General features: G+C 36.3%; 1 pseudogene; it reads left to right on the forward strand.

Annotated features, from left to right (window-relative positions):
- The first annotated feature begins 9440 nt into the window (after positions 1 to 9440).
- LOC112540382 (CCR4-NOT transcription complex subunit 3 pseudogene) lies at positions 9441 to 10697 on the forward strand (annotated as a pseudogene).
- The last annotated feature ends 5964 nt before the right edge of the window (positions 10698 to 16661 follow it).

Genomic DNA, 16661 nt, shown 5'->3' on the forward strand with positions numbered 1-16661 from the left:
CACTGATCCACTTGACACGGATCTACAGTGAGGACATTTGGATGTCATTTGGACTGGAGAAGTATGGTAGGATGATAGTAAAGAGAGGGAAGGTAGTTAAGACCAATGGAGTGGAACTACAAGTGGGCCACATAGCAGACATAGAGACCAGCTATAAATACCTTGGTATTCCACAGTCACATGGGAACCATGATGAGGAGGTAAGGAAGACAGCAACATCCGAGTACCACCAAAGGATAAGACAGGTCCTGAAGAGTCAGCTCAATGGGAAGAACAAGATCCATGCCATCAGCATGTACGCCTTGCCAGTCATCAGATACTCTGCCGGTATAGTGAGCTGGCCAAAGGAGGACATGAAGGATGCCAATGTGAAGACCTGGAAACTCCTCACAATGTATGGAGATTTCCACCCCACGTCCAACACCCAGAGATTGTACACCAGCCACAAAGAGGGCGGGCAGGGTCTGAGGAGTGCCAAAGCCACTGTCCTGGATGAAACCTGGTACATTCAGGAGTACATCAGTAAGATGGCACCCAAAGATGAGCTGCTGAGAGAATGCCTGAGGCAGCAGCAGACATGGGAGGAAGTTCAAGTAGAGGAGGTACCATGGCAAGACAAGCCCCTGCATGGGATGTATCATCAACAAATAGCTGAGGTGGCTGACACTGGGAAATCCTATCAGTGGCTTGAAAGGGCTGGACTAAAGGACAGCACTGAGGCATTGATCATAGCTGCACAAGAACAGGCACTAAGCACCAGATCCATAGAAGCAGGGGTCTACCACACTAGACAGGACCCAAGGGGCAGATTGTGCAAAGAGGCCTCAAAGACAGTCCAACACATAGTGGCAGGGTGTCAGATGCAGGCAGGAACAGCATATACTGAATGGCACAACCGAGTAGCTGGCATTGCATACAGGAACATCTGCACAGTGTATGGCCTAGAACCCCCCAGGTCCAGGTGGGAGATTCCACAGAAGGCCGTGGAGAATAACAGGGCTAAGAGTCTGTGGGACTTCCAGATCCAGACGGACAGGCAGATACTGGCCAATCAACCAGACATTGTGGTAGTAGACAAAGACCAGAAGATAGCAGTAGTGATAGATGTATCAATGCCAAATGACAGCAACATCAGGAAGAAGGAGCATGAGAAACTGGAGAAGTATCAGGACCTGAAGCAGGAACTAGAGACAATGTGGAAAGTCAAGGCCAAAGTGTTCCCAGTGGTGGTAGGAGCACTCAGGGCTGTGACTTCTAAGCTGGGAGAGTGGCTCCAACAGATCCCAAAAACAACATCAGAGCTCTCTATCCAGAATAGCACAGTGTTAGGAACAGCTAAAATACTGCGCAGAACCCTCAAACTCCCAGGTCTCTGTTGGTGGACCCGAGATTGAGGAAGACACATACCACTCATAGGGGTGATATCCCCTCTTACCCCTATGGGTGGTACTGTATGTGCCTTCCTCAGTTTTGGGTCCTCTACCAGAGACATAGGAGTTTGAGGGTTCTGTGCAGTATCTTAGCTGTTCCTAGCACTGCACTCTTATGGACAGAGAGCTCGCATGGTGTTCCTGGGATCTATTGGAGCCACTCTCCCAGCTTAGGAGTCACAGCCCCGAGTGCTCCTACCACCACTGGGATAGATACAAATGATAGATAGATAGATGATAGATGATGATAGATAGATAGATGATGGATATTGATAGATGTGTGTGTGTTCATGGGCCCAACAGTACAAATGGGCACATGCTTGACCTGGTCTATACTTTGGAACAGATGAGACATGATCTGAGAATGGAAGCAATTAACATCTGTCTTTTGCCACGGTTAGATCATATACTAATCACAAGGTTTATAATAGATGCTCCAGATCTCCTTTAGAATGGTTCACCCCAGACATCTAATAGACCCTGAGGGATTCTCAAGGGCCCTTGGGGAGTGTCCCAACAATTTGGTCACTCGTATCTGTTCTTGGTTGAATGCCAGTTGGACAGAGTCAACAGGGATGAGCAAAGCATTATTTTGTGATCTGGGATATTCCCCCCCCCCCAGCTTTTAGAGCATAAGGAAGTGGGTAGAATTCTCATTGGAATGAATCCTGTGAGCTAAATCATGTGTCTCTTGATTTCCTTTGGGCAGCTAGGCAGAAGAGTGACCAGATAGAACTGAGAAATTGTCATTGAAAATGGTAATTGTATGCTCTCTCTTGATGAAGCCCTGCTTGGATCTGGCTGTTGTGACAACTTTTGCCCAGTCTCCAATCTTTCTTGTTGGAGGAAAGCTATTGAGAAAGTGGGGCAGTCCAGCTTAGATTATTTGTTTATTCATTTATTTATCTATGTATTTAGTTCAATTCATATAACCATCCACTTTTTTTAATCCTGCCTTTATTATTTTTATAAATAATTCAAGGCAGCAACATACCTAGTACCTGTTGTATCCAATCTAGCAGGAGGCATATGATCTGGGTATCAGTGGCTAAAGATTGTTCCTGGCAGGGCCCAGAGGGAGAGCCTTTTCTGCTGTGGTACCCACGCTGTGGAACATCATACCTCTGAGAATAAATTGGACGTATCCCTGCTGGTCTTCTGTAAACCCTAAAAAACTTGCCTTTGTGACTGAGCCTGGGCTCTGGGTCCATCACAGAGCCTGTTTGCTGGCTGTGTTGATCATTGTTTGGATGAAGTCCAGTTGCTATGTGATTTCTTTTCTCTTTCTTTTTCTTTCTTTTGTATTTTATGTAATTATTTATTTTATTGGAAGCCATCTAGAGTCATGTATGTGAGACAGCAGCTATATTGATGGATGGATGGATGGATGGATGGATGGACATTCAACAGGCTTTCAAAACTCCACTACCATATCTTTGGAGCTAATTGATTGATTATGGACATTTTATCTTTGTATGTAGATAATATTTTTATTTTTGTTATTTTTTGTCTTTCTGGATTGCTGTATACTGCTCAGAGTCTTGTGATCAAACAATCTATAAATATAGTAAATTAAGAAATAAGATTCCAGGCTTAAATTTCTGTCTATGCATGAGTTAGGGTATCTATTGGCCTGGTTTGCTTGTTTATCTGCTTATTCAAGCTGATAGTAACCTTCAGTTAAATAGATTAGCACATGAATAGCTTGACAAATATATATAAGCTCTATATAAATAGCTGGATAAATAATGCAGAAGTATCCAAAATGAACCTCCTTTTTTTCCATGTGGTATTGGGGAAACAAATGTTTCTAAATTAACTAGTGAAATAATAACATTTGTTTTTCATTTTTTTCTTTTGGACCAGACAATAATAAATCTACAGCATTTTAAATATTATTTAAAATACAGACTTTATATGGCCAATGTCTGTTCTAACAACCTACTTATCACACCTAGGATTTAGAGAAAACCTTCAAATTGTCACCTACTATCAACAGATGGTGACATCAATCCATCATGAATACACATATAACAAACATAAAATTAGAACTTTCCTCACCTTGAAAAAAGTAAACCAAGAACATAAGTATAATTAGGTCTTCATGCTCCTATTAAATAAAAGTGAAAATGCATAAATAAGAATAATGTTCACACACTCTCAAGTTAGAACCGGAAGCACATACTTTTACATATATGTGGCCACAAACATTTTTTGATGAAAAAAAGCAAATCTGTAGAAATAAACCCAGCACTTTAGATTTCTCCTTTCACTGAAATTTAAGGTTTATGATTTAGCAGAATATATATACACACAGAGACATTCAGAGTCATACTCAACTCAGAATACTGAATAAACATTTCAGATCTTGTTCACAACTCCACAATACATTTAAGATGCTAGCGTACATGCTTCTGGTGCCAGAGCTATATACATAATTAAATAGCTAGAAATGTATAATTCTGCAACAAGCATCATATGCAAATTAGCTAAGCCTAAAATATGAGATTTATGTGGTTCATAATAATAAACAGTACATAATCAAATAAAAATAATTCACCCAATAAACCAAACCATGTCTACTTTACCACTTACAATGATATTTATAAATTGCGCACCTCATAAGTGCATTTTTATGTGATAATTATTTTCATACAATTTTATAATCAATTTTACATTATCCAAATGCTTCCATTTCTTTCTTGATTATAAAATATATTTCTGCAAGGCATTTGAAATAAAATATGCTCATAAACATGTTGTTTTTTATCTGAAGAAACAACATAAAATATAAATTTAAAAATTATTTATATTTTTATTTGTATGTTCAGTTCTTATGCCTTTCTGATAGTTGTTTATCAATATTTGCATTGTATTAATAATGTATATCCTTTGTGTATCTGAAAAGTATTTGGAGATTCTAGATGTCTAAGGTATTTGCTTGTGCTATAAATTTTAATACTGTTGTTATCTTCAACATGTACTGTAAATAAAAGTTATTCCATTCCATAACTACCTAGACTAAAACACCTGTGAACTGATTTTAGAAGATCATTTAGGACAGCCATTAATATTTCCAAATTAAATTATAAGCCTATGCCTTTTACATAATCATAATGTCTCTGTATGTGTACACACACACATACACAGGCACATAGGTTTGTGTGTGTGTATACACATACAGAGATATTATGATTATGTAAACACACATACACATGCACACATACATACATAGTTTGTGTACATGTGTGTGTACAGAAGAGAGAGGGAGGGAGGGAGGGAGAGGTGCTTGAATTTTCAATATAGATTCAATACAGATAAAGAGAATCCAATTAAACAAATTAGTCAAAAACATTATGCTTATTCATTTACTTATTGAGTATTATTATTGTAGTAAAATCCTATACTATTTATGAACTAACACTACATCTAAATTATAAGATCTACTGTGGACAATCATGTTTTTTTTAATAACAATAGCAACATTATAATTATCCCTTCCTATCAAATGAAGAAAACTTTGGGGGTTTTAAAATCATTTGTTAGTGAAAAATCTATGATATTCATTCAGTTCTAGAGTTAACATCAAATTCTTGGCCTCAACATTCTTGAATTCCACGTACATATGCACAGATCTTCCTAGAGAAGCCCCAGTTCTTGAATTTAAAATGCATGTATTTTGCAGCAGGACGTGGTCAATTTTAATCTCAGGATTCTAGGGAAATAGATCACGTGAACCTGAAATCTGACTGCATTTTACGCTGGGAAATCTTCAGTCTCAATGTAGCCAGCTACAGCAGTAATTAGTTATAGAATCACGAACACTGTACAGTAGTTGGTTTTTGTACATGAAGAGATATGTGCTCCTAATCAATAGTATCCAAGAGGCAGTAATAAATTATGTTGTGAAATCACTTTCGCCTCCACTCCCACAGATGATAGCCTCATATGACATATTGACTTTAGCAAGAATTAATCAGGTTTCAAAGTTGCAGCTTTTTGCTTGTTTGCTACAATTAATTTAAAAACATTCAGCTGTTTTAAAATCTGATGTTTGCTTTAATACATATATATATTTTATATTTTATTAGCCACTCTGGAGAGGAAAACTGGGATACACGGTGTGTACCAAAAGCCAGGCCCCATAGATAATTTATTATATAAATTACATTAAATGTTCACATTTGTTGCCATTTTCTTCTAATCACTTCCTTACTCATTTGATGTATGACCTTTGCACATTCCTAAGTACAGTAACAGTTTCTCTGAAAATCAATCAATCAATCAATCAAAACATATTGTGATTGACTTATGGGGCCTGACTTTTGGTACATCCTGTACATTAAATATTACGATCAATCTTGGTAAATGTTAATGCTAGATATACCTCAAATAGAAATTCAAAATTATAATTATGTCTATATATTCTTCTTTTTAGCTTTCTCATGAAGACTATTCAGTGTAATCACTTCCAAGTGAAGTTTTGAATTAATAACTTGATATTCTTAAATGGTCTCTAAATAGCTTACATTCACAATGTAATTGGTCTATTCTTCTACATATTCATATTCTGAAGTTCTGGGAGAATTATGACATAATTTCTCCACTCTTTTTGCTATCAATATTTCATTGAAAAGCTGATTTTGTTAATCATGTATTATTGGCATACTGGTAATAATGGATTTATTTTAATTTCTTATGATAAGATTCAAAAGGATCTGTGACATTTTAATTAATGCATTTGGTATTAAAGTTCATAGAACAGAAATATAGTGCAAACAAAAGTATTTCTTCTTCTTCTTCTCCTCCTCCTCCTCCTCCTACTACTACTACAAAAGTATTTGGCAGGACCAGTTTAAGGACTTGGGGCCTATTCAAGACCTGATTTGGTTCCTACATTAACATTGCAGATGGACTCATGCAAAATACATGTTAAAATATATTTTCAAAATGGAATACTCACAGAATCTGGGGGAATTTTTTTTTTTAAAAAAAAGATGCTTCAAAATGGCTATGTAGTAAAAATACAGAGCAAAAATGGCTATGTAGTAAAATCCTGCCCAATCTATCAGTTGGGTAATGTGGAGTTGTGTTAGCCTATGGACAAAGATTAAAAATGCTCACCCTGAAGATCCATATTGCTTTGGGAATCTCAGTGAACTTCTTGTTGGCAGTTGAGTTTCTGTTATGTTCACCTTTTGCCGATTCAAGCATTACAGTCATGTGACAAAGAAAGTACTCCCTCTTTGAGTTCTATGGTTTTATGTATCAGGACATAATAAAAATCATCTGGTCCTTAGCAGTTCTCAAAAGTAGGTAAATACAACCTCAGATGAACAACACATGACATATTACACCATGTCATCATTTATTTAACAAAAAGAAAGCCAAAATGGAGAACCCATGTGTGAAAAACTAAGTACTGCTTCCATAGGTATGAAGAGGCTAAGTAGCAGCCAGGTGCTGCTAATCAAATGCCCTTGATCAATTGATCATCAGCAAGTGTGACTACCTCTATAAAAGCTGAAGTTTTAGGAGTTTGGTGGTCTCAGGAATTGAGGTGTGTGTTAATACAATGCCAAAGAGTAAAGACATCAGCAATGATCCTAGAGAAGCAGCAGTTGTTGCTGCTGCCCATCAATCTGGAAAGGGCTCTAAGGCCATTTCCAAACAATTGAAAGTCCATCATTCTACAGTGAGGAAGATTATTCACAAGTGGAAAACATTCAAGACAGTTACCAAACTTCCCAGCAATGGATATCCCAGCAAAGTCACCCCAAGGTTAGACTCTGCAATGCTCAGAGAAATTGCAAAAAATCCAAGAGTTACCTCTCAGTATGTTAAATGTAAAAGTTCATGACAGTACACTTAGAAAAAAGACTGAACAAGTATGGTTTGTTGGGAAAAGTTGCCAGGAGAAAGCTTCTCTCTAAAAAGAACATGGCAGCACAGCTTAGGTTTGCAAAGTTGCGTCTGAACAAATCATAAGACTTCTGGAACACTGTCCTCTGGACAGATGAGACCAAAATGGAGATGTTTGGCCATAATGCACAGTGTCATGTTTGGCAAAAACCAAACACAGTGTATCAGCACAAACATCTCATACCAATTATCAAGGAAGGTGGTGGAGAGGTGATGATTTGTGCCTGTTTTGCAGCCACAGGACCTGGGCACCTTGCAGTCATTGAGTCGACCATGAACTCCTCTGTATACCAAAGTATTCTAGAGTCCAATGTGAGGCCATCTGCCCGACAGGTAAAGCTTGACTGACATTGGGTCATGCAACAGGACAATGATCCCAAGCACACCAGCACATCTACAACAGAATGGCTGAAAAAGAAAAGAATCAAGGTGTTGCAATGGCCCAGTCAAAGTCCAGACCTCCACCCAATTGAAATGCTGTGGTGGGACCTCAAGAGAGCTGTGCATAAACAAATGCCTGCAAACCTCAATGAACTGAAGCAATGTTGTAAAGAAGAATGGGCCAAAATTCCTCCACAACGATGTGAGAGACTGAGGAAGTCATACAGAAAACAATGATCTCAAGTTATTGCTGCTAAAGGTGGTTCTACAAGCTATTGAATCATAAGGTGTACTTAGTTTTTCACACATGACTTCTCCATTTTGGCTTTCTTTTTGTAAAATGATGACATGGTGTAATATGTCATGTGTTGTTGTTCGTCTGAGGTTGTATTTACCTACTTTTGAGAAATGCTAAGGACCAGATGATTTTTATTATGTCCTGATACATAAAACCATTGAACTCAAAGAGGGTGTACTTTCTTTTCACATGACTGTATGCAGTAATTAGTTTTTGCCTTCTTGGGCACTACATTTGTTTGCTTGTGATACCACACACTCCCCCCCCCCCTGTTGTGTTATATTATTTTAGGTATGGTATGCTACAGTACAGTTTTGTAATACAAGAGTTCTAAGCCAGTTTTACCACACAATTTTAATTTTGTGTATGTGTGTATGTAGGACTGTAATATAAAAATATAATGAAGATTTCTATAACCTTCTATATAAGGTTCTATTTCTATACTAGCTGCTCAAGTACATGCCAGTAGGGGATACAGATAGTCAGTTCTCATTTCTCTGTGGGAATTGAGTCAGGACGTTTATTTAGCCAACTGACTCAGACTGGCTACTGAGAAGTGTTGAAGGAAGGATTCTAATTCCATCTCTCTATCCTTCCATTTTATTTACTCTAATGCAATTATTTTAAGTTTTCAAAATGCTATCTTTTGCTAACTCTTGTTAATTTGTCTAGATGATAGTAAGTAACAAGGACTACAACCTCTCCAACTGTTTTGGTTCTGGTGTAAAAAATGTAGGAGTGATTACCTAACACTGAGTTCCTATTGTTTTCTCTAACCATAACAATGTAAACATTTTGCTTTTTGATCTGAAAGAACCCAAAACATTCTAGCTATTTCAGATTTTGTTTCACTATAATTTAACAAACTCAAAATGTACTAAGAAAAATATTCAAATTGTGCTGTTTTGTTCCAAGCTTGAAATAATACAAATTTCCCATTTTATTCACACTACTAGGGTAAATCATACCCTAGTCAAATCACATCAGGTACATTCTAGTTCCTCGAGCACTTTTTAATTGCTGAATTCAATCACTATATCTAATATTTCTAAATCACTAACAAATGCATTGCAGAGACATTGTAAAAAGCTGTTAAGTGGTATGGAAAATAATCTTTCCATGTTACTGCCACATGAACGTCCATCTCACATCATTGTCTTATTAAATTGTATTTTTAAAAAATCAAATAGTAATGTATTTGAAAGAAAATATGTTAATGCATTTTCAAGTGATTTCTTTATTTCTTTATTATTTTAAGGGGCTTTTTGAACAATAATGTCCATGCTGTCTGAAAGATAGCTCAAATGTTCTTGCTTGGTGAAGACTGATTTAGAGGAATCTGGCTGGAGAGACAGCAAATAGCAAGTGCCTAGCGGTCACTAGTGTCAAGTATGAAAAATGAAGGAGACATGGCAGATAAGAGGAAGCTACAAAGTCAAATTGATCAGTGTCTCAAAATATATCAGAAAGTGTGCAGTAATTTGAAGATATATGGTAGAAGCTCCTAATGCCAATCAGAAAGAGAAATATGATTCTGAAAAAGAAGATTAAAAAGCTTCAGAGACTGAGGGACCAGATGAAGGTATACGTTGCATCCAATGAAATTATGGACAAAAGGCAACTAATAGTCAACCAGAAACTCGTTGACATACAATGGAGTGGTTCAAATTACTGGAAGTTAAGACAAATGCGTACTCTAAAGGGTGGTTGGGCCTGGCACAAAAAGTGAACCCATCCCAGAAGGAAAAGGATAAAGTTGGGTAGTAACTGACTAACACTATCACTGACACCTTGAACATGCAATAGTTTGAAAGCAAAGGAGAGTCACTCCCTATCCAGATGCATAAGAGGGAGACAAGAATAACAAGACCATATTGATGGTATGAAGCAGCATATTGAGAAATACTGGTACCACATGCAGATGGTAGATACAATCCTGAATATGTTGGACAATGGCTCCATCAACATGGACTGCATTTGCAAGATCAAGGATGATGTAGAATATTACATATATTCCTTGCAGGACCCCAATTTTGAGGAAAACTGGTTCCTCTGATGACCCTGTCTTTGTGCCTCTTCTCACTGGCCACGTGGGCATCCAGTCACAATCACATGGAAGATTAACCAATCCAGCAGCATGCTCACTTCCACCATATCCAGCTTCCCAATCTGACCCACCCTTGCTAACTGCACAATGGAGAACTCTGAAAACGATAAGAAATGGTACAATTAACAGTGAAGTCAGCCTATGTCCAGCAAACATTTATTCAAAAAGCCTCCACAGCACTTCCCACCATGCTATCTGATAGACAGAAGCTCTAGCACGTTGTCTCCCTGAGGACTGGGTCTGGCTCCAGTAGCAATGGGGCTGTAGCTTGCATCAGGAATGCAAGCAGTAAAGCTAACCCTTCAGTACAGTGTGCACCTATCATCCCATAGCTTATGGCATCACCACCCACCAGACCAATACCTCACAGCCCCAGCCTCCTAACACCAAGCAGGATGCCCGTAAGCAGAATGGTGTAACCAGTTACAGCTCTGTGGTAGCTGACATAAGTTCAGATTCAACATTAAAGAGTGGCAACCAGTCACTGCCTAATCAGACAGTGACACATATCCCTCCTAGTGCTTCTATAAAAGAGACCAGTGAAGCTTGTCAGCCATAGAGTGTTAGCAACAGCCTGGATTCAGCTTCTTGGTATCTTTGAACGAAAAGAAGACAAGACAAGAAGGGAGGCAGGCAGGCAGGAATCAACCAAAACAGTGACATCTCCTATCCCATTTTTGTGTATGTTTTAAATCAGAGCATTTCAGCCTTATTGCAGTAAGTACAAACATCCCATTGTCCTTTGACATCCTCTCTCAAACTTCTTGATGCAGACTCCATCTCCCATTTAGCTATCATCAGATGGCTATATATGACACTAGCAATATAAGGTCCTATAAATTTCATGGTGACCTTTCTCCAACTCCTTTCCTGCTTGCCACTGACATAAATGGCAAATTGGCAAATGACAGAATTATATGCAATTTTTGTTTTAAACTCTGGATATAAAATTATAATGGATTTATAGGTCAACAATACATATTGGGAAAAGAAGGAAAGAGGGAAAAGAAACTAGGGTGTAATTAGAACAACTGTGGGAGCAGAAAGTAAGATTTTTGTATGAAAAACAATTAGAAGATTAATAGATTAATCTCCCAACAAAATAAATTGAAAGTGAATATAAGGAAAGAGAATGTAGAAGCAGCTTGGAACAGAGTAAAAAAATAATTATGATACAAAGTGCCAAGGGAAGAATTCTTGGTGGAATGATGATGTGAAAGAGATTGTGGGCAAGAAAAAAAAGCATATAAGAGAATCATTACTGCAGAAAATGAAGATGACACTAAGACAGTATAATAGGTAAAAAGAAGGGGAAAAAACAGCTGCAAAGAATATGATGAAAAAGTTCAAGGAATGGCTAAGATAAAAGTAGGCAGACAAAGTAGGCCTATACTGCACAGTGGATTCAGGGTTGGTTGGGGCTAGGAAGACTATCTCTAGCTATATTTCATTTATCCTCCTATTTTTTTTTACCCCCCTGATTAAACTGGGTGGCTCAGCCTGGCTTAAAAAAAACAGTCCTAAATTCTTTGCTTGCCAAGACATTTGCATTACCTGATTGATTAGGTAATCTGTCAAGTCAGTGGTGATTTTTAACAACCACATAAATAGACTTTCTTTAGTATGATCTGTCCTCAGCCTAGTCTTTTAGGTCTCTCAGTGGTGCATTCATTGTGATTGTAACTGAGTCTATCCTCCTAGCTGTTGGTCATACTCTTTCTCTATCCTTTTACTTTTCCCAGCATTACAGATCTCTCAAGGGAGCTGTCCAAAATATGGATCCTGGTAATTTATGCTTGAATGAGAGCTCTGGGATGAATTATTCTAGAATCCATTTGCTTGTTTCCTTGGATATTCATGGTATTCTCAAGAGACTTTTCTAACACCAATGTTCAAAAGTATTAATACTCTTTCTGTTCTGTTTCCACAAAAGCTCAGCTTTTGTTTTCATTAAAGCATCACAAAGAAAACCATTACCTGAACGATTCTGATCTTTGTAAGTGGTCAAATCATAGTATCTGAATATCTTTTCAAAGTCCTTCATAGTGCTACTCTACAGTATATTTCTTGAATGCTGGTTACTTTACTGTTGATAGCTGATTCTAAAAGGCAATAGATACCCACTTCAATGTCTTCTTTGTCAACTCTCAGTCTGGTTACTATACCCATTGTCATTAATTTCTTCCCACTCCCCAAAGATGAGATTAGCCAGAGAAAGAATATGATAAAGTAAGGAGGATTAAATTAAGCAATGTCTTGCATGAATAGAAGGATGGTTACTGAATATAATAGAAGTAGTATGTGATCAAAGTAAAGAATGCAAAGGGTATGGAATGCTTAACAAATAGTGGAACTTTTTTTGAAGAAGAAAAAAATGTTTCATCTTCTCGCTAGATAGATAGATAGATAGATAGATAGATAGATAGATAGATAGATAGATCGATAAGGAATGCTAGCGATGACATTAGAGGTGAGTTGATAAGGGATACTTTTCCTTTTCCATGAAGGGATATTTTGTCATTAGATGATGTCATTTTGTGGACTTAGATTCTGACTGATTTGCAATGAATGTGAGATTAATTCAGATGATGTAACAAGGTGCACAGATCTGAAAATTAATGCATCAAAGACAACAGTCATTGTGTTTGAAGTTAAACAGAAAAATGAGCAAATGTTTAATATTTATGATATACATAAATGGCACCCCTCCTCCAATTATATGAAGTTGTACAGCATGGTAGGATGTTTACTAAAATGATAAAATGGCTCAATTTCTCAGTGGAAATGCTGGTAAAAGAGTAGTGAGTAACAGATGGTTTGTTACAAAAAATGAATGTTGACAAAAATGAAAATGGCTGTATATAAGACTGAACCTGTACTCATTTTGTTAACTTGAAGTAAGGGCTGGATATGTCAGGAGAAACATAAAACTAGCTTAAATACACTGGAAATTAGATACTTAAGAAATACAGGTGATTAAAAAAAATAACAGGGTAAAGAATGAATGGGTGTCGCATTAATGTGGATTGAATTCAAAACTGAACGTCTGATATAAAAAAAGTACACTGAGGTTATTTGGTCATATTAAAATAATTAATGAGGTTCAATATGCTATAAAATAAGATTGAATGAGCTGAAATGAAGGGGAAGAAAGACAATGCTATGGTTTAGATGGAGTAGATGAGATCCTCAAAAAAAGATAGGCAGTATATAAAAGAGTATAACATATGTATGTCATGGAAGCAAGGAGGTTTTGTAAGGATCAAAAAGTAATAGAAAGTATAGTGAATGATACTGGTATAAACAAATTTTAGCTATGTTTGTTTATTTATTTAAAATTTCATGCCTTTGCTATCTATCTTTGGCTTATTATTTTAACTCCTTTTCTGTGCTCTACATAATATTGCCCCAAAATGATATGTTATACTAAAAGGGCATAATATAATGAGTATATATATAAAAGATACAAGTCCATACTTACTCAAAGTAAACCTCAAATGTACAAGAAAGTTTACTCCCAAGTTAGCATGATTAACGTTGCACTATTATATTTTTATAATATATATAGTTATTTCAGTTTCCAGATGGCAAGCAAAAACACTAGTACCATTTCTTTCTGTATTAACACCTAATATTCTGTGATCTACTTCATTTACAAATAACAGAGTTAAAGTCAGCAAACATGAATTAAAAGAATAAATAATATTTGCTTCTTTGAAAGTCTATAGATGATGACTAAGGTAATTTCAGTGGTCCAGTAGTGGCCTGTTGCCTCCAAAGCTTAAATATTTTATTGACAGTTTTCTGTTGCTTCTAATGAACTATATTAAGAATGAGCAATGTTAATTGATTAATAAAAAGACCTGCCATCCTGTTCAGTTATGCATTTCATTTGTATACACAGAAGAAAATGAAACAGATATATTTGATGTTACCCCTATTACATACAGTTAAAACTGAAATGCCAACATTTTAAATTCCAATAGATACTGTACACACTAAATTGAACATAGATTGTATCTTAAATCAGTAGATTTCTATAAAAAATTGTTAGCGCAGAAGCAAATTCCATGAAACAAACAGTATTGCTTGTCATGGTGAAACCTGCTTTCAATGTTTACTCCTTTTTGTAGAAGGAGGAAAGTGATAGATACCAAAAGATTCTTAAAAAATGGAAAAACTAATAAAGGCTAAAACTGTATCTATTTTGTTAATAGGCTGAGAATAATCCACAATTAGTTGGTTGTTTTGACTATCAGATATTCTGAAACCTGGGACAAAACTCCTGTAAACGTAGCTTCATTGATTTCAGTGATGGAGAAATTGTAGTCATTGCATTGCAGTACAGGATATATGAAGTCTCAGAGTGTTTTAAAAGTATAACCACATAAAAGGAGGCTTAGTGGAATAAAACTGATTAAAAATAAGTACTAGTGTAACAATAATATCTTTCTAGAAGCATGGAAAATTATTATTTATGTGTGTATTTATTAACTGCCTGGCACATAGTAAAGCATCTGTTTTATGGTAATTAAAATAAACAGCAAGAAAAGCATAATGTTCACTCTTTAATCTATCTCCATTACATAAGCCACCACTTGCAAAACCAGGGGCTCAGAAGCCACTCACCCTACAGAGAAGTGATAAATCTGCATAAGACTAGAAGCCTCTCTTTACTGAAATAAGCAGAAAATCTTCCATTGGTTTCAACAGTGGCTATGATAAGCTAATATAAATGTGGAACTACAATCATTAAATGAGAAGAACCATATAGAAAAATGGGACTTACTCCCTGGCAATTATGTATGCAAGGATCCTGAATTGTGTCTATCTGATTGATAACTTACAAGTTGTTTAGATTTTCTGCACTGGCATAAATATGCAGTGTGAATTGCTATGATTTTGGGAACAAAGGTGAATAGCTTCAGCCATCCGTAGAAATGATTAGATAACTATTACAAAACAAGGCACTGTAGTCATGATTCCATTTTTATGTAAGTACATTACACATTGTGTCTCATAAGTTCTGTTTTATAAGATCAGTAGGACAGTAATAGATTTTAGAGTTTAGAATTAGGGAGTTCTGTAAGTCTATATGATCTGTTAATTTTGGATACGTGGTTGCTTCACTCAACTTCCAAGTTTAAATTTTTCAACAGGTGTAATGGTTTTATGTGGCTACAGTATTTTAGTACAAAGTCTGCACTACAGTGAACAATTAAGAAACAATTTAGAAATGAAACAACTATCACAACACATTTCAATGTGGATCCAGATTTAGTCTATGAAATCACATATTGGTATGCTAACTTTCAAGTTTGTTGGAGTATCATACTGTATAACTATGAAGAATACATCGGGAACATATAGAAGTCAGAAGCATACTAAGGTCAGAAATGCAATGTGTACATATATAGTCCTGCTTCCCATCATGTATTGATTATAGACAACATTTATTTTTATAATCAACATAATGCAGTTACCACCAAAAAATTGGATGACGTGACCTCTGTCTGCTGCCGCTGGTTGTTGTTGTTGTTAGAAGACTTTTTACAGAATAAAAACAATACAAATTTATAGAAGGAAAAGAAAAATAGAGAAAAGTAATAAGTAAATAAGAAGGAAAGAAAAGAAAAGAAAAGAAAAGAAAAAAGAAAGAAAGAAAAGAAAGAAAGAGAAAAGAAAGAAAGAGAAAAGAAAGAAAGAAAAGAAAAGAAAAGAAAAAGGTATAAAAAAGTGGCTTCCAATCTTCTTTACAGCAGTTATAATTGCATTTATATTTTATCCCCTCACTCTAAAATTATATCTGCTGCTGGTCCTTATTTGATAGATATTACTTGTTTTATAGTGTATGCATCTGTATCTTCCTTCCCAGAAACTCTGAACGATGTTTTCCTGATTCTAGCTCATGATCAAGTGTGATGTCATCATGGTTAGGAAAGGATGCCTGTGGTATGTCCTGAATTGCATGCAGAATCCAGTTCACCAAATTCTAATTCAACACTTTGGCATAGTGGTTATTAGTATAACCATACCTCCATAAACAAGTATGGATACAGTATGTACATATCCACTCCTCTCCTCCCTCATCTAATCCTGATACATGCTTTGTTGCTTGGGATTGGATAATGGAGAGAAACATGCAGTTTTCCTCCCAAAAAGAAAATCATGGTGAAAAGAAGACCCCAAACTTGGTAGAAATGAAAAGAGAGAGAGAGAGAGAGAGAGAGAGAGATTGTGTCTCCCTTTTATGTGTTATGTCAGAGACAGTTTTGTTCTAACAGCCAGTACCTGTAACATTATAAAAACAAAATAAAGAACATGGGAAATATAACAGCGTCATAGGATTTACTGTCCTATGCTATCAATGGACGGAGAAATCAAAGTCATAGAATGTGAGAGTTGGCTGGCTGATAAAGATTCAGGATACAGTTATGTAAAGATCCAGCTGCAAGCTTCTCCATTATCAGTGAAGAAACTCACCATCTCACCAGATCATAGGAAGTATGTTAGAAAAGAAGTC

Source organism: Python bivittatus, unplaced genomic scaffold (genome assembly GCF_059951505.1).
Source record: "Python bivittatus isolate LINGU-HERP-01145 unplaced genomic scaffold, Pbiv_v1 ctg000350_np1212, whole genome shotgun sequence".
NCBI classification, from domain to species: Eukaryota; Metazoa; Chordata; class Lepidosauria; order Squamata; family Pythonidae; genus Python; species Python bivittatus.